This window comes from Passer montanus, unplaced genomic scaffold (assembly GCF_014805655.1).
Source record: "Passer montanus isolate IOZ18808 unplaced genomic scaffold, ASM1480565v1 scaffold85, whole genome shotgun sequence".
NCBI lineage: Eukaryota > Metazoa > Chordata > Aves > Passeriformes > Passeridae > Passer > Passer montanus.
Genome location: NW_024373812.1, coordinates 2,689,001 through 2,711,136, shown reverse-complemented (window position 1 = coordinate 2,711,136; position 22,136 = coordinate 2,689,001).

Here is a 22,136-nt window from a genome sequence, read left to right as displayed (position 1 = left end):
TTTTTATGTAGGTAAATTGGAAAAATAAGAACATGTAGCCCCAGATCTTCTTCCTGTTTTACCTGAGCATAAGTTGATGCCACTGGGATTTTACTCTGGGCAAATTTGTCTCAGTACATGTTCTACTTTACATTCCAGAGCTGGCACAGCATTTGATTTCCTACCCATGTGCCTTTCCAGTTCTCTCTAATGCCCTTCAGCACAAAGCAATAAAATTATGTTGCTGGTTCAATCTGACATTCAAAAGTTTATAGCACACTAATTTAGTTATGCAATAGCAGAAAATTCTGTCTGGTTACTGAATCCAGCTAACTATCAGATTTGGAGTGAAAAGCTGACAGATTAATTATTTAGGATTACAAAGATTGTGTCAGGGAAGGGTTAATATGGGCATAGTTTCTCAAAGAATTTATAGTAGACTGTGAAGCTACAGAACTCATTTGAATGTGTCTTTCAACTTTCTAGTATTTCCCCTCTCAGTATTCCCCATGGAAGAGGAATTCTTCAGTTCTACTCATTCTTTCTGCCTTTAGAAGAAGCAATGGATAAGTAAAGTTACATATTTCATATTTCCTAAAGCTACATATTAAAATTTCAAGATAAAAACTCCATCTATTTCCCCTGCAGATATGTATTTCAGGTGGATTATGTAATCATTATCTAGGCTTCTTTACTTCAGCATTGCAATGCTGGACTGGCAAGTTTAGAGGTGAAACTCTTAAAGTTTGCAAAATAGTCTGTAAATATTTCATATGTAACTAAGCTTCTTTCTCTGTTGTGAGATTAACTGATGTTTTGCATAAATTTTGAGGGCTCTTAAAGTGCTGTTTGGTTTTACCACAACAAACCTATAAGGCACTAGAATTCATTCAATGGGAACTGATCCTGTATTTAAATACTGTACAGAATAGTGTTGTGTTCCAAATAAGTGCAGCCAGTACTTTAAGGTCTCCTTATTATCATAAGTCCAGAACTGATCCTTAATGCACATGGAACTTTACAGACCTACAATTTAGGCATGGGAGATGTTAACCTTAGGACATGAATGACATTCAGAGTTTCTTGGAAATGCCTTAGCTTTTCTCTAATGGAACCACTGTACTGCCATTGGGATGCAATTTGGGTTGTACTCTTTTATATACATTGTTTGAATATTCTGGTAGGTTGTCATCTGTTGCTGCAAAGAGCTTTTTCTAAGAAAACAAAACCATTTTCTAGCACAGACCTCCCAGTATACAATTTCTTGGCTAGTACCAGCTTGGCTCGGTTTGTTTGTATCCTGAGCCAGTTTGTGGTGGTTTTGAATAACAGCCCAGTCTCATCCATGTCACTAAAGAGCTGTATATAGCCAGAGACAAAAATTAAACTAAAGACAATGCCTTACAGAAAGAAATAAACTGTTTTCCCCTTCCTTCACAATCTCCCGCATGAAATGTGAAACAGTTGCTGAGATGAAGTGAATCTAATGAAGGTCTAAGGTCCCATGCTGAGGAAATTAATGAATGAAACTTCAACAAGCAGTGGGAATACTACTTAATTGTATCTCATATAGAATAAATTTGTATTTAACTTTTAAAACCTCTGACAAGTTGTGTTGGGGGAAAAAAGTAAAGCTTCAACTTTTTGTTTCAGGACAGTGAATTCCATGACAGAAATGAAGACAGTGTATATTATGTAAGTAATTTATTTGTGCATCTTTTCAGCACTAATAGGCTTTCTGCCAGATATTCTAGACTGCAGTTTGTAATGCCTGACTCCTTAGTCTTTTCAAGCAATTGGAGAAATTGCTTTGTGCAGGTTGTCAGTGTCAGGAACCAGCTCACTCACATAAGACAGAGCTCAATTAGTTCCTGGAAAAAAGTCCCAGTTTTTGAAATACACAGTGACCTGCACTATGAAAGATAGGTAGACAAGAGTTACACAAACCCTAAATGTTAATGTAGACTGGCAAGAATACCATGGTGGTTGTGATAGGCTCTTTATTCTGTGTTTTTTAATCTTTTAGTGGTATTGTAAGTGTGGGTAAGGAATTTTTTTTAATGACCAGAGTTAATTTTTCCAGTAACTGCTGTGTACTATCCTGTAAGCAAATACCTCCTTATTTAGAATAGTAGCACATACATTTGGAAGTATGTCCTGGATCAGACCTAGGACTGGAGCCTATTAGGAAAAGCATTAATAAGTATTTGTCATGTGATTCTGTGGCTTTTGAGACACTTAATGCATGATCATTGAAAGTGTCATTATCAATGATCATTTAAGAACTGTGTTTTTATAGTTTATTCACAAACTTGCAAGAATGGCTAGGACAAGAGGATCTTAACCATAACAGAGACAATTAAAGTAAACTGAAAATTATGACAAATACAGGAATCAAGAAAGTAGTGTGGAAAAGCAGTTGAACTAAAAAGGGGAACAGCTTATGTATAGATACCAGGTGACCTTGTTCCCATTGATTTTTAAGACTTTTTAAGAAGATGATTTACAGCAGAGTTTAGAATTGAGTTCCCTTTAAAAATATGGCTTGATGGTCTACAGTTTCGCTATAACAAACAAAAAGTCTGTTTTATGAAATTTGATCTACATTTACATAGTTCATAATTTTTTTCTCTCTCATAAGAAGCTCCAAAAGACTAACTCTGAGAATACAGTGGCCTGGGAAAACGCTGGGACTATCTAGGTAATGAGCAGATTTAGCTGATTAGAGAAGGCTGATCCGTACTTCTGACTCTGGAAGATATTCCAAGATCTGTCGTATTTCTTCCCCAACTGGCTGCCTCCAGACTGCAGTTGATTATGTTTTATGTCATCTTTGGTGCGATCTATTCTTGTGTGGCTGTGATATAGTGATAACAACATCAATTTTTCTAGTTGGTGTTTGTGTTACAAAAGACAACTTGTTATTATGAAATTGTGTGAAAACATGCCTGCCTTTAATATGTTGATGAAGATAAACAAAAATAACTAGTGACAAATAATTTTTTTCCTCTCTTCAGATTACCTGCCACTATAATTTTACAGGGCTTTAATACTTGAAGAATTAAATAAAGTTTAATTTGTCAAAGAGAACAGCCACTTCTCCAAGACTAATTCAGGAATTGTGTAAGTTTTTTTCTGTTTATTCATGTGATTTAGTGCCATTGGTTTCAAACAGGTTATATCCCCAAAAAAATTTTTCAGAGTGTATGCTTTATTTTTTAAAAATATCAATTCATATTCTTAAATAGTAATATATGATTCATCTTCCCATATTGTGTAACTATTAATACCTCTTACATGACCTGGCTCAATTTCTTTACAAATTAAATAGGAGTGACTAACAGTTTAATAGCTTGATCCCACAGGTCTCAAGCTTGATTTCAGGTGGAGTTATAGGCTTAAGTAGCTTTTGAGGGCCAGCACTTCTGGGACTTGCTCAAAGTACATTGAATGATACTGGAAAACAAAGTGAGTAATTTCTTAAATTAAATTGAATTTTGTGCTCATTGAAAGAAACGCTAAAATTTGGACCACCTTTCATGTAAGAAATTCAGACCCAGAAAGAAAGGCATTCTTAAAACCTCAAAGTACTAAATCTCCCTGGACCTTTAGGAAAACAACAAGATGGTATGATTGAGTCTAATATGTCAAGGAAAATATATATTTGTGATGTAGTAAGACTATGAAATAATTTTTTATAATACTGAATTTTTACTTCTGAAAATCTGGTGTGGAATGCAAGAACAACAGAATTCCTCTTTCAACTTAGTTGCCTCAAGTATTTCACTAAATCTACTAAAAATATTAATCTCAGAATCACAGAAAAGGCCAAGGTGGAAGGGACCCACAAGGATCATTGAGTCCAGCACCTGGTCCTGCACAGCACCATCCCCAAGAGTCATACCATGTGCCTGACAGTGCAGTTCAAACACTTCTTGAGCACTGCCAGGCTTGGTGCTGGGACTACTTGCCTGAGGAACATGTTCCTGTGCCCAACCACGCTCTGGGTAAAGAACCTTTTCCTGATATCCAGCCAAAACCTGCTCTGAGACAACTGCAACCCTCAAGTTCTGTCACAGGTCACTCCAGAGAAGAGATCAGTGCCACCCGTCCTCCTCCCCTCATAAGGAAGTTGTAACTGCAGTGAGGTCTCCCCTCAGTCTCCTCCAGGCTCAGCAGACCAAGTGACCTCAGCCACCCCTCATACAGCTTCCTGTCAAGGCCCTTCAACATCTTCATTGCCCTAATTTGGACACTAGTAGCCTAATGTCTTTTGTTTTGGCACCCAAAACTGCCCTCAGGACTTGTGATGAATCCACCTTCATGCAGAGCAGAGCGAGACAATCCCCTCCATTTCCTGGTTGGCTGTGCCTGATGTCCCACAAGACATGGGTGGCCCTCCTGGCTTCCAAGGCACTGCTGACTCACGTTCAGCTTTCCATTAAAGAAAATGGTCCCTTCCTGTGGCACTGCTTTCCGGCATCTCATTCTCCAGTCTGTCTGTACATCTAGGGTTGTTGCATCCCAGGAGCAGAATCTGGCGCTGTTCCTTGGTGAAGTTCATGTCATTGGTGATTGCCCACACCCTTAATTTGTTGAGATCTCTCTGAAGGGTCTCCCTGCCTTCAAGGGACCAGTTTTGTATCATCAGCAAACTAATTGGTATCCCTTTCATTTCTGTGTCCAGGTCATTTATGATGTTGAAGAGCACAGGACTGAGGTCGGATAACTGTGGAACCCTACTAGTGAGATGTCACCAGTCTGGTGTCACCCCATTACTGTCACCCTTTGTGCCTGAGTCCTGAGCCAGTTGCTCACCCATCACATAATGTGTTTATCCAGCTATGTGCTGCACATTTCAGCCAGAAGGATACTCAGATAGACAGTATCAAATGCTTTACTGAAATGCAAAAGGATTACATCAGATTACTTCCTTTGATCAACTAGTTGAGTTACCCTGTCACTAAAGCAAATCAGATGAAATATTTTGATGGGAAATTGCATATTAATAATGTATTTTTTTCCTTATGGGAGCTTTCACTTTTTTCTGTCTTGTATTTTACCTGTCAAGATTTTGTCTACCTGCGGAGCACTTGGAGGTAGAGGTATCACTGTGTGGGTCTATCCTGTAAATCCAAAGGCATTTGCTAGCAAAGCTGAACCTCATTGGTACTTCTGTACGTAGAGATGTGATAAGATTAAATTTTCAAATTACCTTTTGTTTCATCTTACAAAGACCTGCTAACCAAACGTCTTGCTTACTGTCTTCCCTTGCCTCTCTTTCTTCTCCACATTCCATACTGGGGGAAAATTATGATGGTCAGCAGAAGAAACCTGAGGAAGAAGTCCTTGAATGTGGACATGAAGGTCTTCAGGCAATAATGTATGATGGTGTGATAGTAAACAAGCTTCAGTTACAATCTGAAGACCCACAGGTTACTTAGTGATAGGAGTCCCATTCTCCTGGAAAAAAATTTTGAAGCATCTCTTTTCAACTAAACAATACAGCATATTGTTTTTCGTATGCAAACCAGGAAAAATTTTGCTTATTTGGGTTAATATTTAGGATTTTATCCAGGAAGACAAAATTTTCTGTTGCTCCAAAACTGATTTTTCTTAGACATTGTTTACCTCAAAATGAGTAAAATGCCAACACTGACTCTACTTTCTACTAATTTTCATATTATTTGCCTTAACTCAACTTTAGATTTTCAAGAGCTGTCAGCTTAAATATCAGTTCTTTCATTCTGTTTGCCTACATAAACAAATTATTTGAATACTTTTTTATGTCAATATTCCAGACTGATGTTCTGTGTGAAGTTTCTTTTTCAAATGTTATTTATTGTGCATGCTTCTGAATGATTCTGCAGTGACCTTTTTATTAAAGCTTTGTATTGTTTGACAGAGTGATCCTGGATTCCTTAAACTGAAAAGTAGCAGAAAAAAAATAGCCTTTATATTCTGCAGATTTTTTTTTGGAAGATATTCTTTAGTTTGTTGTCTTCCTATGCAAGAGTCCATGAGGTTTTTATGTCACTTCCAAATTCCTTTATAGTGCAAAATTGAGTTACTTACTAATAAAACTCTATGTACTTACTTACAAACTTACAAAAAACTCTATGTACATCTATCTACAAGAAAGATGTTCTTTCCATTGCTCTTTAGAAAACATTTTCATTCAGTCTGAACTGAAATTGTTTAATTCTGCTTTTTTGTGAGATTAATATGGTTGAAATATATTCATAAATATTCAGATAAATTAAAATATAGCTTAAATATATATTTTACTTTCTAAACTAGAATTATGCTTCCATATTTTCTTAAATTGTGTATGGTTTTTTGCTTCAATCCTTTTAAAATTAATGAAAATTAAAAGCTGAAATTAAATTCTTAGATGTTTTATATTTCCATTTAAAAACTTTGCAGCCTTGGGTCAAATCCAAGACTTTGCCCTTGATTCAATAAATGTAGATCTCAAACACGTTTATTACTCTGACATAGTAATGTGCATCAGAACACATTTTTTAGAGAGAAAATAAAACAATACAGGCATTAGAGAAGTTTTTAAAGGTCTGTACTTGGGACTGTGATAGGCTGAGATGCTTAAAAATAAAAATAACATGAATAAAAGTTGAGGTCAGATAACAGTTTTGTGTACTTAATAAAACTGTTGTTGTTCTACAAGGAAATGGTGTTGTTAGCTTGGGACTTTAATGGTTCAGTCTGATAATGCAAATAAAAATAAATCTTTCTAGACTTTGAAAGAAGGAAAGCTCAGAGTGTCAAAAAATACTTCTAATATTTGATTTATGATCTAGGGTTGGATCATTAACCTAAGTGCTTTATAAAACTACAATATTCATCAGCTTTGAGATATTACATGTTTCACATGAGTCAGTCAATAGCTGTACCTGGATCAGGACAGTCCCTTTTCCTGTTCTTTTGATCATGACACACATACCCTTATGACCTTGTTCCTTTTCAGTAAAAAGCTAACCATGGCTATAACAACACAACTGTTTTTTGTTAAGAAAGGAGAAATTAAATCCTCTCTAAAGCACATTATTAATTATAATTAAATTAATAATTAATTATAATTAAATCCAAATAAATATAGTTTTTAAAAAATCATGTTGACTATAGAGTTGTTGCAAGTAATAAAGCACATCAATAACTATTAGGGAGTATGCCTCTATCTTTTTCCTACATCTTCCAGTTTTCTGGATAGTTTAAGATTTCAATTTTTTATGGTCCTCTTGAAATAAAATATTTATGCATTACAAAATTCTATTTACAAGCCATTAATGACTCTGCAGCTTATACTGAGAACAATGCCAAGTAGAAAAATTCAGATTCTTCCCTCTTTTGGAGGAAAAAATGCAGAAAAGATTCTATTGTTGTGTCGGTCTTCTTTAATGTTTGAAATATGCCTTTGGGAAGATGATCCTATCTGGAAATAGATATGTCAGATACAAATAAGATGAAGTATTCTTGAATATCAATTAGATTGGACTTTTTGAGAATAGCCAGCACAACAATATATTCTCACTTGCAAAAACTTTGGAGTAAGGTTCTTAACCAGGACATTGTAATGCTGGGCTTCAGTCCAGTTTGAATACTAACACCAGAGTTGTAATTCTCTTCACTAAAAGCATGGGCATATTCTAGAAATGCTGATTCAGCTTAACAAGAAATGTTACAGTTCTGATAAAAGAAAAAAAGAAAAAAAGAAAGGAGATTTCAATCTGTTGTCTGGAAGCCCTGAGTCCATACACTATGATTTACAGTCAAGCAGACTACCAAATACCTTTTCTAGTAAGGGCACATTTTTCAATCCAGCAGTTGCTCCCATAAATGATTCTGCACTATGCCATTGTAAGTGCTAGGAGAATATAAAACTTTTCTGGTAGAGTAACACTGCAATACAAGATCAAAATCTAGGAAACTTGTCAATGAAAAAAGAATTATAACATGATAGATAATACAGTTATCAAATGAAAATTACTTGCAAGTAATTTTTGCAATGGTTATTTTCATATCATTTTCTGTTTCTTTGTTCCTCTCCTAAGTGAATAGGCTGGTATTGACGTCTTTTTAATATTTTGAGTAAGTATAGCAGGAAAGTAGGTGTTTGAAGCTAAAAGAGGAAGTAAGACACTTAGCACAGCTGTTACCAAACTCTGAGCTCACACTTTTTTGCCCCTAAGAGGCACTGGCCACTGTGAACATTTTGAACTCAACATATGAGAACAAGATACATTGAACAGTGAATATGTTCTTGCTCATTGTATCAAAATTTTACATCTATAAGACCACAGTTAAAGCATACAGCTACTGGGAGTATTCATGTCTGGGCATTCCTGAGACAGAAATGATGTTGTGTACTTATGAGCATGCTGGGCATTTCATTCCATTAATTTATCTGACATTTTTAAACCAATTTATGCTTTAGTCTTCAAAATATTTTGCAGTGAGGGAATCCATTTCATGCTGGATGCAGGGACATCTTGTTCCGTTGTGCAGAATCTACTATCAGCAGGATTTGAGTTAAAAAGTTACCTGTTTAGGAGAGACTATAAATGCCCCTAAAAGGAGGTATGTAGTGCAACTGCCTTGATGCTTTGGTTATGTAAGAGTACAGAGGTAAATAAAATTATTCTTAAATTATATATTCCTTAGATCATCCACAGCATTTTAGCTTAGGTTATAAAGAACAGCTGGAAAATGTGCCTTTTATTTTATAAAAACTTTAATTTAAGCTTGAATTTAAAAGCTTTGGCTTAAACCCTGTGTTTAGCTTTTCCATTTTTCCTTTCAAATTTTTTTCTTATTTTTTCCCTCAGAATTTTTTTAAATTTAGAATTGAGGCAGATTTATTTTTTTTTGGTGGAGGGATTCTTTTTTTTCTTTTTTTTGAATGGACCTGTTAATTCAAGGAGATAGTATATTTCAGGAGCTTGTCTCACATTCCTCTTTACTGCTTTGACATGTAGTAGAATGATTGCAGTTTTCTCACCTAATTATTTTTTAAAAATTTTTGTACTTTCCAGCTCTGTTTCCCATTGGTAACAGAAAAAGCAATGTGTAAGCTCTCTCAGCTCTGACTTCTCAAAACTTCTTTAGTCAAAGACAATTAGAACTATATCTGTAATTCTTTCTCTGTTGATGTGTTAACCCAATTTTGCACAACAATTTGCTACATTACCTTCAATAGTCCTAGCACTATTTTGAAGGCTACTATAAAAAAATATTACTAGTTCTTATAAAGACTAACCGTTTCACCCATTTTACCCAGAAGTAAAATAGTTTTGTTCTTTTGTCCTCTACTGTAATATTTTTCTAGTAATAAGAGTTTTAAAGCTGGGACAAAAGGAAAAGCTTTACTTCCTTCCAGACAGATGTTTAGGGAAACAGAGATGTTTGACTTCAGGTTTGATTTTACTGATCCAGTGTTTCTATCTTGGGACCAAGCTGTTAGGTAAAAAGTCATTTGTTCACTTCTATGATTCATTCATATTTCTTCATTTCCTACCAAGCATTACCCCAATCATTCTGGATGTAACCACACTTTATAAATATCTTCTTGGACACTGCATGGTGGGTCTAAAAGAACTTTCTCTAGAAGAATCATAAGGCTGAATTAGAGGAATCCTGTGAATGCTAGAAAAGCCTACATTACTACTGAACAAGGCCTGCCACAGCCGCGATGGTGCTGATAAATTACTATCAGTGAGAGAAAATTACTGCTCTCTGTAGAGTCCAGAAAGTATATGAAGAAGTTATGAACAGTTCTTCCTGTATACCAATGCCAAGAAAGCGCTCCTAGGTTAAGATATTTGACTATCTTGCATTTTAATATATTAAGATACTCAAACTCATGGAAGTTTCTACCTGAAATTCTAGTATAACATTTGAACTGCAAAGTACTAGTATAGTGCATGTGTGCCTATGTCTTGATATGCATGTATGTAGAATTCTGTCTGTGATGTTACAGCCAGATTTTTATCGTGTACTCTGAGATTCAGAATAATCAAGGCACATTAGACTAGTCAGTCTGCATTAGGATAGTCAGACATAAAATTTAAACAAAAAAGAAGAAACAAACCTTTTTTTTTCTGAAGAGCTGCAAATTTCAGAGAGAAATTGTCCTTCACTCTCTACATTTTATTATGTTCAGGTAGTATATTTCTTGTGTCATCTTTTATGAAGTCTCCCAAGAAAGTTTGGAACTTCACAACTGTGACACTGGTGTATAAAATCTCACCCCTTTTGGCGTTATGATTCTTATCATTCTCATGTGTTCTATTTAGATCAATATGTTCAGGGACTGATATTTTCAGTTACTCAGAGATAACAGAATTTAATGGCTTTAATTCCAATTGTGCTGTGCTGTGGTAAATGAAATGGAATCCAAATTGAGACAAAAGTAATTGGAGTAGGGATGGTTCAGTGCTAGATTAATATAAAAATTTGTATGCTAATGGTCTTACACAAAAAATCTCACGGTCAGGTTTGGGTCTAATATTCTTGCAGTCTTCCACCAGATAAAGAGTGCTGACATATATGTAGGCTATTACAGGTAAGTCCATGTGTATATTGTCATCCAAAGGTGAACAAATTCATAGAATCAATATTGCGTTTCTCTTACAGTATCAGTAAAAGCACACTGATAAGGAGAGCTATTTTAAAGAAAATTAGATTACTATCTTAAGGCAGTGCTGGAAATTAGTAGTATTGGGACTTTTGATGAAATTTTGGCCTTATTGGATCTATTATCATATTTTTTCTTGCTGTCATAAGGTTACAGTTACATTGCACATTGTAGGACTGGCTGTCTATGTCGCTGTTGACATGTTACTGCAGTAACTGACTCGGTTCCTCAGTGCTAGACCTTCAGTATTCATTAATATGTTTACAGGTAGACAATATATATTGTTAAATGTAAACACATAGTTTTTGAATATATTTGAGAAAATCAGACACTGCTGCAAGTACAGGCAATTTTTTGGAAAGTAGAACTTTCATAATGAATGTTTTCTTGAATGCACCTCAGGCACATATAGGTAAGCATGCTGCTTTCAAAATAGAATACAATACATTTGTAGAGGTTGCTGTTACCACTTAACTGTACTGTACTCTAAATACGTTCTAAATTATTTAGCTTCAGCATGTTTATAAATGTATTTATTACTTCCAGTAAGACATTGATAGATAGTCCTTGTAAATGATGGAAACACCTCAGGCTTGGTTCCTACTATGTCACCTTTTAATATGGCAACATGCTGAGAAATACAAGGCAATAAAGCTTGTTATTTACAAGGCTATGTCAAGCTTCTCCTCTGATAAACACTTTTATGAAGTTTGTGGATACCATTTATTCAGTCTGTTATTAAAGCAGTGTCCTCTTTCTAGCAGATGAATCAGCTTCCTATTTCTGGCCATCTGCAGTGCATTCACTCAATTGGCAGCATCAATTAGAGAGGAACGCTTTAACTTAGTGCAAATCAAGAAGTCAGACCCATAACAAACATTATATGGAAGGTACAACCAAGAAAATATTTATCCACAATTAAGATACCTTGAAAAAATTTAGCATGGTATAAAAGTAATAATTATTTTTAAAGATGTACAAATCTTTAAAAGCAAAATCTTTAATGTAAAATCAGTGGATCAAGCCTGTTTCCTGACTCTCACTTTGTTCAAGGTTGGGTAGAATTGTGCCTTTTATCTATTGTGTAATCTGTTTATAGCAAGCAACTAGATTTAAAAAAAAAAAACAATTGACAATATACAATTAGATTTCAATAGTTCTTGTGCTTTTTGTTTAGTAATGAAAAGTCCCCGTTCTGAATATTAAATTATGAGCAGTTGCTCTACCTCCTAAAAACTGACTTAACTGGGACTTTTACCTACGGGACTTATTTTATGTTCAGCATCCATTACATAAAAATATTTAAAATGAAACTGACAAGACATGGTGTGGGCCATTTTTGCTCTTGCTCCACAGTGATTTTTGGTCATAGTGAAATTCAATTTCAGGTGTTTTGGCATCACAGTGCATCCTATATATAAATCTTTTTCTCAGAAAAATGTTCAGAAGCTGATTTAGAGATGATCTAAACTTTGATAAACAAAGGGAGACAGAGAAAAATATGTGCAACTTGCCATGGGTCTGAGAAAACAAAGGGACACATCCAGAATAGATTTCTTCAGACTAAGGGGAAGTTGAAAGGCTTGCAGATTGGAGTTTATGGCCTTCTGCTATGCCTTTATGTTCTGCATAAAAATATGGTGAAAAACTTATTTGCAATTAGTCCTTTGATGTGTAACTCCTACTGGTGTACTTAAATGAGGGTTAACTGACCTAGAGACTTGAAGAGAAGGTCCAGCTCACATCTGAACTCAGAGCCTTAAAACACCATATAGAAACTTTTAAAATATTTTTTTTTCCCTGAAGAAGTATTTAAGATTTCCCCACTGGGTTCTCCATTAATTGCTGAGTTCACTGGGTATTCTATTGTGGTTGTTTTCTTATCAGAAAAGATAATCAGTGTTTTGAGAATGTGAATAAGAGTCTCCTGGTACAAGAGCCTTGTCGTCAGTCACTTATACTTGGTGGTGCTCACTTTTATAAAGTCACCATTTTAACTTTTAAAAGTAGTATTCCTTATGTTTCTTGTGTTGATGACTTATAAAAATGAAAGATTAGTTTGTATGCAAGTATGAGTTCTTCATTGTAAATTCTTCATTGCAAGTTCTTCTTTGCAAGACATGAGTTTGTGCTGGAGATGCTTAAAATTTTTGTTTTGTGTGTTATTTTGACATAATATTAATTTTGGTAGAGGAAGATAGAGAGCTTTTCAAAAGTGGATATTGAAGTCAGCTATTCTAATTGCATTTTTCAGATGACTTAAACTTTCTTACAAGAAAGAAACATATTTACTGTGAATTATGAATTGGTGGGAAATCTGTGCTGTTAAGATGAGATATAACTGATGTTTATTTTGAACTACTTCTCTTTTTCCATTAAGAACTCTTGTTGATATCACATGTTGCTATAGTTCCATATCTACGGTCCTCCAAAAGCAAAGCATAGTAGGGGGTATAGTTTACTTGTAACTTCTGTTTGGTTTCCAGCTGGAATTTCAAAACTCCACAGAAGTTGTGGAAACACAACTTAAGATAACTTACAAATCCCTGTCTGTATCAAATTGTTTTATATTTCTGTTCTTCTGCACCTGTAGTTAAAGCTCAGCTGTTGCAGAGGACTCAAAGATGATTTTTTCCCCCAAATTTTCATTGACAACGTATCTGGTCAGTTCCTTGTCTAACTGGGAGCTGAAGTCTTGTAACAATTTGCCCTCTAATATATTTTTGACTCTAAGTAATGTATACAGTGTATGTGTATATACCCCAAAGCATATATATTTCACTAACTCTTAACAATGAAAAATTAGTATTGTTTCTCATTCATTTAGGTATATTTCCTCTAATTATGGGACATGAAGATTCTTTGCATACCTTTTCATATTTTTAGCTACATTATGATGAACATTGTATTGGACATAGTGTGGCTTGTTTAACTCAGTTTGCCAAGCAATATATTAGAAGGAGAATATGTCACTAATTATTCCAAGCCTATGAATTTTGTGTAAAATATTAAGTGTTTAGATAATAATAGGGGAAAATACTGATCTCTAATATAAACATGATAAATTTAGCATATTTTTTGAATAAATTTGATCAGGTTAATTGAGAGAGAGAATAATGCCTCTGCAGACACTTAAATTCTTTTTAAAAGGGAGATCAAAAGTACATTCAGTTTCTCTATGGAACAAAAATGGAGGGGGAAGAGACTGAATGAGTTTTGTAACCAGATGCTGAAGTTTTCTAAGCCGCAACAGGAAACATTGTGATGCTGTGAGCAAACTTACTAGTCCATTCCTTCGGAATATAAAATAACTGCATTTAGCACTTGAAGGAAAGAATCCAGAATATTTGCATCTTGTCTCCTTTTCTTCTGCTCCCTGGTCTTCTTGTGCACCTTCCATGTATACAATGAAGTATGTGCAATATAATTCAAGCCTTCATGATTTGTTTCCTGGAATATGTAGCACCTGGTCAAAGAGAAATTCAAATTGTAACTTCTCAGCATTTGTTAATTTGTGACCAGGGAATGACCTGGGCATGGAGGGCCAGAAGGCTCACCGGCAGAAGGGGTTGAACTGACTAGACACAAGAATGACAGGACAGAAAGACTCTCTGTATAGAAGAGAAGTTTCTCTTAGGAGTGAGGCATGTGGTAGTGTCCTAATGACTGGTCACGGACATGGGTGCTCAGAGGCCACCCTTGGGCAGAAGAGCCTTGCTGGAGAATGGGTCCAATGTCAGATATATGTAAGGAATTTGCTCCTGTTACACTCTGCCTTTTCTGTGTTATGGTGGAACTCTACCCAATCATTGTGCACTAAGGCTTTTGTGTTTGGCCCAAATGTGTGCTGATTTCCTAGCAGTAGAATTGAAGTTCTTTTTTTTTTCCCCTCTTCTTTCGTTTCCCTAAATATGGGATTTTTTACGTGCAGAAAGTACAGAGTGGAATTCAAGGTAACTACAAGCATACATGAGAAGCTGAAATAAAACACTGAGACTTTATGAGACAGTCTAAATATTTATTTTCTGGGGTTAGTCCATAAGGATATACAATATTGGATAGGTATTTTGTTTGCTTTTTCTATTTTCTGATAGCAGACCAAGGTTATAAGACCTTTTAGACAGCTGGAAGAGATTTTAAAGCTGGGGTTTTTTTTTCCTTGTAGCTGTCCTTTTGGAAGCTGTAGTTTCTTGTAAGTAGTCACAGGTTCTAATTTTTCTCAGAGGCAGTATGAGAAGAAAGATTGATAATCTGGCTTAATATACTTTCAGCTAACAATTTTCCCAGACCAATAAATAGACAACATATTTGAATAAGTTTAAGGAAAGTGTTTTGTGGCTTCTTGAAGCAACAAAAAATTATTTTTCTTTTTGGTTTTTTTTTTTTTTCTTAAAGCTGTTTTACAGATTTTGGAGAAGCTGGATAAAAAACCTAACGCTGATATTTTCATGTAGTGATGGGTCCAAGCATGTTTTATTTTCCAGCTGTTGATTATACAAATTCACTTAATGCAGGAACATGATAAATAAATTTTATGGCATCTTATGGTTCATTGTTTTCTATTGCTCACTATTGTCTTCTGTTAATGGTTTTCGTATCGTCTTTGCATTCTGCATGAGGTGACATGAAAAGATAAGCAGTGTTTTGGAAGCAATTATAAAGTTTATATTGAAGTTTTTGTGCCTGCTAAAAGGATCTGTTCTGTAGAAAAAGAAATTACCATTCCTACAATGCAAAGAGTTTGGAAATTGGTTATTCATGTGTTGGTTTAACTTGCAGAAGCTGTATATCTGGAAACAGCACAAAAATATATTGCCAAGAATTTGTAAGAGCAGAAATCGCTTATTCTGTCCACAGAATATTCAAATTATTAATGACTTAATATTAAAAACAAAATCTTATAAACATAATGGCAGAAAAAGCATTACAAAAAAATCAGAATTCTCTTGGCAAAATAAATATTTAGGTGATAAAAAGGTGTGTTCATGGTATGTAACAGTCTAATTTATGGTGATAATTTCACTGCATTTTTTCTGGATCTGTCAGTTCAACATTTTATTGTGGGTTAGAGTGTTAGCAGATTTTTGTGTGTTTGTTTATGGGGGTTTTTGGTGGGTTTTTTTGTTTACTTTTGGTTTTTTTGTTTAGTTTTGTTATTTTGTGTGTTTGGTTTTGTTCTTGCAGAGCAGTAATGTATTATTATCTCTGTTTTACATTTGGGGAAACTGATCTGAGAAATTTCTTTGTGAATTTGGCTGTTTGTATACATGAACACTTCTGCACTGTTGTAGAGTGTCTGATTTCCCATGCAGTAGCTTCTCCTCACAGGACTTGTGCTTTAGACCCCTCACCAGCCTTGCTGCCCTACTCTGAGCTCTTTTCAGCACCTCAGTGTTATACCTGAATTGCAGGCCCAGAACTGGACACAGAACTCAAAGTGTGGCCTCACCAGTGGGAAGTACCACGGCGGAAAACCCAAAATTCTCTTGATGGTACCAGTCCTTATGCCACATATTGATAACATGGGTTTTCCTGTTTATCATTCATCCCTGTGCTGAAGGCATTGAGCAGAACACTACCCATGCTCTTGTCCCATTGTTTACCAACACAGAGCCTTGAAGCCCATTTTAGTTACTCTTCTTATCAATGTGACCACTGCCAGCCCTGACAACAAGTAGTGGGTAATAATCAGAGGGATGAATTAGTTCAGTGAGTCTCCTGGTAATATTCCACACTCAGGCCCCATGAAGGAAGCAAAATTCCCTGGTATGGGTCTGGTTGAAATTGAGGGCCTTCAATTCCCCACAAAAGGGGGTCACATACTACAGCTACCCTTCCTTTCCTCTTAATACCTGATGTTGTGATCTATCTGACAGATGGAGTGCAACTGGGAGACCGTCTGTACAAATTGTTTTCTCTAGTGTCGTCTGCCAGACCCTCCACATCCAGTGCCTTGTACGTATTTTTTAAGGGCATCTGGACAGGCGATGGGGGTCAGGAAGGGATTCTTTAACCTTTCTGAGCAGAGACCTCTTTCCATTGCCTCCCATCTACTAGATCTCCTCCTTATGCCTAATGGTAAAATGAATGGCGGCCTTCTAAATCCTGCTGGGCTTCTCTCAGGGTATGAAGGGTTGTCCTAGGGTGATTTTATGATGGTTGTTTCCCTAGTCATCTGTTCTGTTTATGCTGGATATTAAGTTCTGCACCTTTAAGACTTACAGTTATCTACTGTAAGAGCTGACACACTGCAGTTTGTCTAGAAATCAGAGGAATTGATAATATTTTTAACATAAATCTTGTAATTTTCAGATGAGGTGAACACAGCACTGGCTTAATTAAATATGGACAATAGTATCTGGTAGAGATGGTAGGAGACAAAGGAGTATAACAGAGAGTGAAAGAAAAATAGACCTTAAGAGTGGTTCTGAGAGCAAAGCGGGGGGGAAGAAGCGTGGAGTTTGTTTTTAGAATCTTGGTCTACTGCATTTTTTTCTCAGACTATGTTGTCTGCAGTATGGACAGTGAAAGAGAGTTCTCCTTTGCTTTTCGTTAGTTTTTTTTAGCTAGCTGAGACAGAGAAGTTCCGTGGACTGTGGGGTTTATTTTTATTGGAACTGATCAGCCCTGCCCTGGACTGAAAACTCAGAAAAACACTGGGAGCTCAGACCTGTGGCCCACCAAGGCTCGGGATGCAGCATTTCCAGCACAGGAGGGAGTGATAAGAGACTGAGCAAGCCGACACCCCTCAATAAGGACTCTCTGACTCTGTCTCTGAATTTGCCATCTCTTCAGAACAGCAAGAGGTTTTATTTTATTTTTTTTTAATGCCTATGAATACTTTACTTGTTAAATAAACAGTTTTTTTCCACTTTTCTCCCAGGAAATATTTTTCTAAACCAGTAGGGGGAGGTGTCCCTTGAATCTGCTTTCTAGAGAGACCCTTTTGGAAATTTTCTCCCAAATGTGCCCTGAATCAGGACAAGGATGTACCTCCACCAGTCTATTTCTCTTTCACTCTTTCTAATAGTCCTTTGCCTCTTACCCTCTCTACCAGATCTTATTGTCCATATTTAATTAAGCCAGCAGTGTGTTCACCTCCTCTGAAAATGACAAGGTTTATATTAAAAATAATATCAATTCCTCTGACTTCCAGACAATCGGCAGTGTGACCTCTTACACTAGATGATTCAGCACAATACTGGCTGCAGTAAGTAACTCAATTCCATCCCACTTCAAGAACAACTTTGTGTGTGTTCTTAGATCAAGAAAGATCCAATTTTGATGACTCTGGTCTGTGGCTCTGCAGGCTGTGTGAGTTTGTGGAGACAGACAACCCAACCGGTTTTGTACCGTGCTTTTGGTTTGCAACTATACAAACAAATTCTACAAATGCAGCTGAATGGTGTTGTTAACTTAGTAAATACCCATCAAATAATAAATCAAAGATTGTGACTAAGTGAAGAAGCCTTCACAAGTGAAATCCGAAAGCCTTAAACCATGTATGCAACCCTTGGAGTTACAATTCACTCACGACTTTCCTCAACAGCCTCAAGAATCAAATATTTTAAGGACATTACAAACACAAGGATATGTAATTTTTAATCATATTCCAAGATGTGACCTAGAAAACCTAACTAGGACAGGAGATATTTACTTAATAATTTTAAATTGATTTGGTAAACAGTACTTTCAAAAGCAGTTAAATACCTCACTAAACACAAAATTACTCCTGTAGCTCTGGGATGTGTTACAGCACTGTATCCCATACCTGGCACTTTAAAACATATACCTTTTAAACAGAAACCAGGGGAATGCCTGGTGCTATCTATACCCTAAATCATGAGACACTATTAGAAGGATTTTATATATTTAAAACATAAGGACTTAAGGATTTATCTATTTATGAACATGAGTCACAAACCTGGGTTAAAATCTATTGTTTCCCCTGTTGGTGGTCTTCCCATAGTTCTGTAGGAAATGTTGAAATGTTTCAACATTTTTGTTGCAATATTTCCTGTTTATAGAGGTACATTTTAAGTCTGTAACTTCCAAGTAACGAACTTGTGGCATGACAATTTGAAAACTTTTATTGTTGATAATCCCACCTGACAGCTCCTGGGATATCAATGATATATGGGATAGATCACTAGCTGGGAGACGCTAGGCTTGTGGAGCTGGGTCAAAATATCTGTCCCATCATGCTGTCTTGTTATCCTGTCTACAAGGCACCTGCAGAAGGATGACAAAGAACACTATATGTTTTAAACAGAAAAGGGGGAACTGTGACTGCTATAGCTGGTCTATAGCTGCACAGATAATTTAGCATAACAGACACCAACTCGGCCAGCCTAGCTCGTTAGAAAATTGAAGTAAATGAGCCCCAAGCATGTTGAGGATAAGTCCATTTCAGACTTAAGCAGGGGACCTCAACCAATCCCTTTGAACCAACAATGCACCCATATAATTGGCCAGTGAGCTCAGTGGTGTAGGTGTAGAAGTAGTGATTAAAAATGCAGGAGATGGATTGTGGGTGCTGCTGCCTGTTATCTGCTCCCAGCAAACCTCTCCTGTAGAAAAGCAGGTTGGGTTAACATTCAGGCAACACAGTCAGATCCACACACAACACTCATCACAGCTGGCTCTGTGAGAGAGGCAGAAGGCTCTTTTGAGGGTATGTTCCAGAGGAGGTTTGTTACATGGAGGCTGAAGGAAACCCAGGCAAAAGAGAGAGAGCACGTGCTCTGGACGGCTTAAGAAGAGAAAGGGATGGGGGGAGTGGAGCTAAGGGCAGGGCAAAGGGGATTGATCTCTAGGGGAGAGGGGGCAGCCACCAGGGGTAACCAATGAGGAAACAAGGAAAGGAGCAACCAGGGTAGGTTTCAACATATAGGGATTAGTGAGACAGAGGTCCATGGGGGAGTCTTGTCTTTTTCCACCGGAGGAATGAACTCTGTGGTGCAATGTCTTTGGGAATTGGCTGGGGGAAGAGAGTTCATGGGATACTACAAGGGATTACAGGTGAATTCATACCTGATAAGTCATAGCTGTACAAATTACCAAAGAAGAAGAACAGCTTTGCCCTTAAAGGGTCACAGCTATGACTAATAAAGATAAGTGTGATAAAAGGGTGGGTTGGCTGGTCAGAGAGAACCTAGAGGAAGAAGACCTGGAGGAGGTAGATGAGCCCTGAGGAAGAAGGAATGATCCAGAGGGACACAAAGATGAATGAAACAAGGAAGAGAGTTGCTGTTGCAAAAGATCTGCTGTGAGGTCAATCTGGGTCTCATAGAGTTAGAGCCTGATCTTGGAGCCTGCAGTCATATTCGAGCTAGGTAAAAGCCTGCAGTCAGAGGCAGCAAGGAAATACTTGGTGTGTTCTTATTGCATTCCTGTCTCAGTTATCAGTGCCAGTTATATTGGTAGAGATCTCCACCTGTGATGTATAAAAAAAGGCACAGGTTCTTGAAGAGGCTGACATGACCTGGAAGTCCTTTGCAGAGAGAAGGAAATCATGTCAGCCTTCTCCCCAGTGCTACTTCATGAGCTGTCACCAAGATGCCAGAAGCCTTGCTGTGGGAACAGCATAAGCATGGCTGAAGATATTTGTTGCATATCCCCCAGACTGATGCATTTGCCATCATTTACAAGTCTCCATTAACAAATTACTATCTGATCAGATTTCTAAATCTGACCATTGCTGTTTTCCATAGACTATTGATTTTTGCTGTGTATTTGCTGGTTTTATTTATATTTTTGGACTATAAAGAGATATCCTATTGTCTGATATATTCATCTTACACATTTTGAATGGAGAGTCTGTCATCAGTTACAGTCAAAAACAAAGTATCTCTGAGAAGTCTAAAAGTTTTTACAAGTTTTACCTTTGATTAAATTTAACTTCACTAAAGAATTTTATCTACAATTTAAACCTGATGACCACTAATTTTTCTCCCTTAAATTTGTCTTTGAAGATAGTCTTAAAGTCAAAGACATTATTATAATATGGTACTATTTCTCCAGTCAGAGAGACCTTGTGCTAAAACCTTTGCCAAAACTTGGATTGATACTACTGCTTAAGAAATTTTTATCCTTTTCTAAACTTTCTATCACTGTGACTTCTTAAGTTCTTTAGTTAGTAGAGTTGTATTGTAGTTGCACTATATGTGAGAAAGAAATTGTAGTAACTTTAGATATCAGCTACTTCTGATTATCTTCACCTTACAAAATGTAGGAGGGTTTTCCATCTTCCTGATCTACAGACTGTCCATGCAGCACTAGCAGTAAGTTGTGCTGGAATCAAACAGCTTTGTGTTCGTCAGTCTTTGATATTTTAGAGCTGTCGCCCCTCTGCCTTAAGCTGTCACCTGTCTCTTAACACTTCTGCTGAGAAGCTAATCCTGTTCATTCCCTAATTTGCATGTGGGCATCAGATGAAGCTACAAAGCCAAACCTCAGAGTTGCCTGGGTAGGCCCATAATCCTTTGTGTGTCATGATAAATTGCCTCTGGAGAAGCTGATATAGAGAGCAGCAGTCCTACTCCAATGTCTCAGTAAGAAAATGACATGACAGTCATTTCTGCAGTTGGGCCACCAAAATACCAATTGCTAATGACTACCAAGTTTGCATTTTTTTTGGTATGATCTAAGTTAATATGATGAACAACATAGACAGCTAGGGCTTCCTATGCTGTGCACTGAGGAACTGAAGTAAAGGATGGACAACTGAAAGTTGATGGACAACTGAAAATTCAAAAGCAGTTCTGTTCATAGTCTTCAAATTAGGAGGGGTTGTTCTTTCTTTTAAATATTTCCATTTAATAGTCTGATTTATTTCTACTCAGTTTTTTATTTTACTTGCTTTTTCATTCTAGTCAATCTTTGATTCTATATAGTTTATGGAGTTAATTAAAAATGATGTTTTCTTTCTCAAGATTGATCTTTTATTTTATGCCCATCAGTATTTTTTTTCTTTGAGTAAACAACTCAAGTTACTTTCAGTTTTGTAAATGAAGCCCTAAAGAAGATACTGAATTTTATATTCCTTTTAGGCAAAGGAACAGATTAGAAATGTAATTCCACCTGGGGGATGGAAATTGTTACATTTCTGTACAAAAAACTTCTGACTATTTTTGTCGTGTTACATCACTTAATGCAGTTGTTTCTGATACTTTGACATTGTGATGCAAAGCTTCTCTCTTCTAAGACAACATTGTCATTGTTTAACCCTACCTGACAATTCAGTATATGCAGCTGCTCGCTCCTTCCCCATTCACAGTGGAATGGGAAGGAAAAATAGAAAAAGTAAATCTGTGAGTTAAGAAAAATTTAGTAATTGAAATACTGTTTAAAAACTCCAAACAACCAATTAAACCCCTAAATAATGAAGAGGGAGATAATAAAAAAAGGACAGGAATAAAGTCTAAGAAAGAAAAGTGGTGCAAAATACAATTAACCACCACCTGCTGACCAAGCAACAATCAGTCTCTGCTGGCCAGCTTTCCCC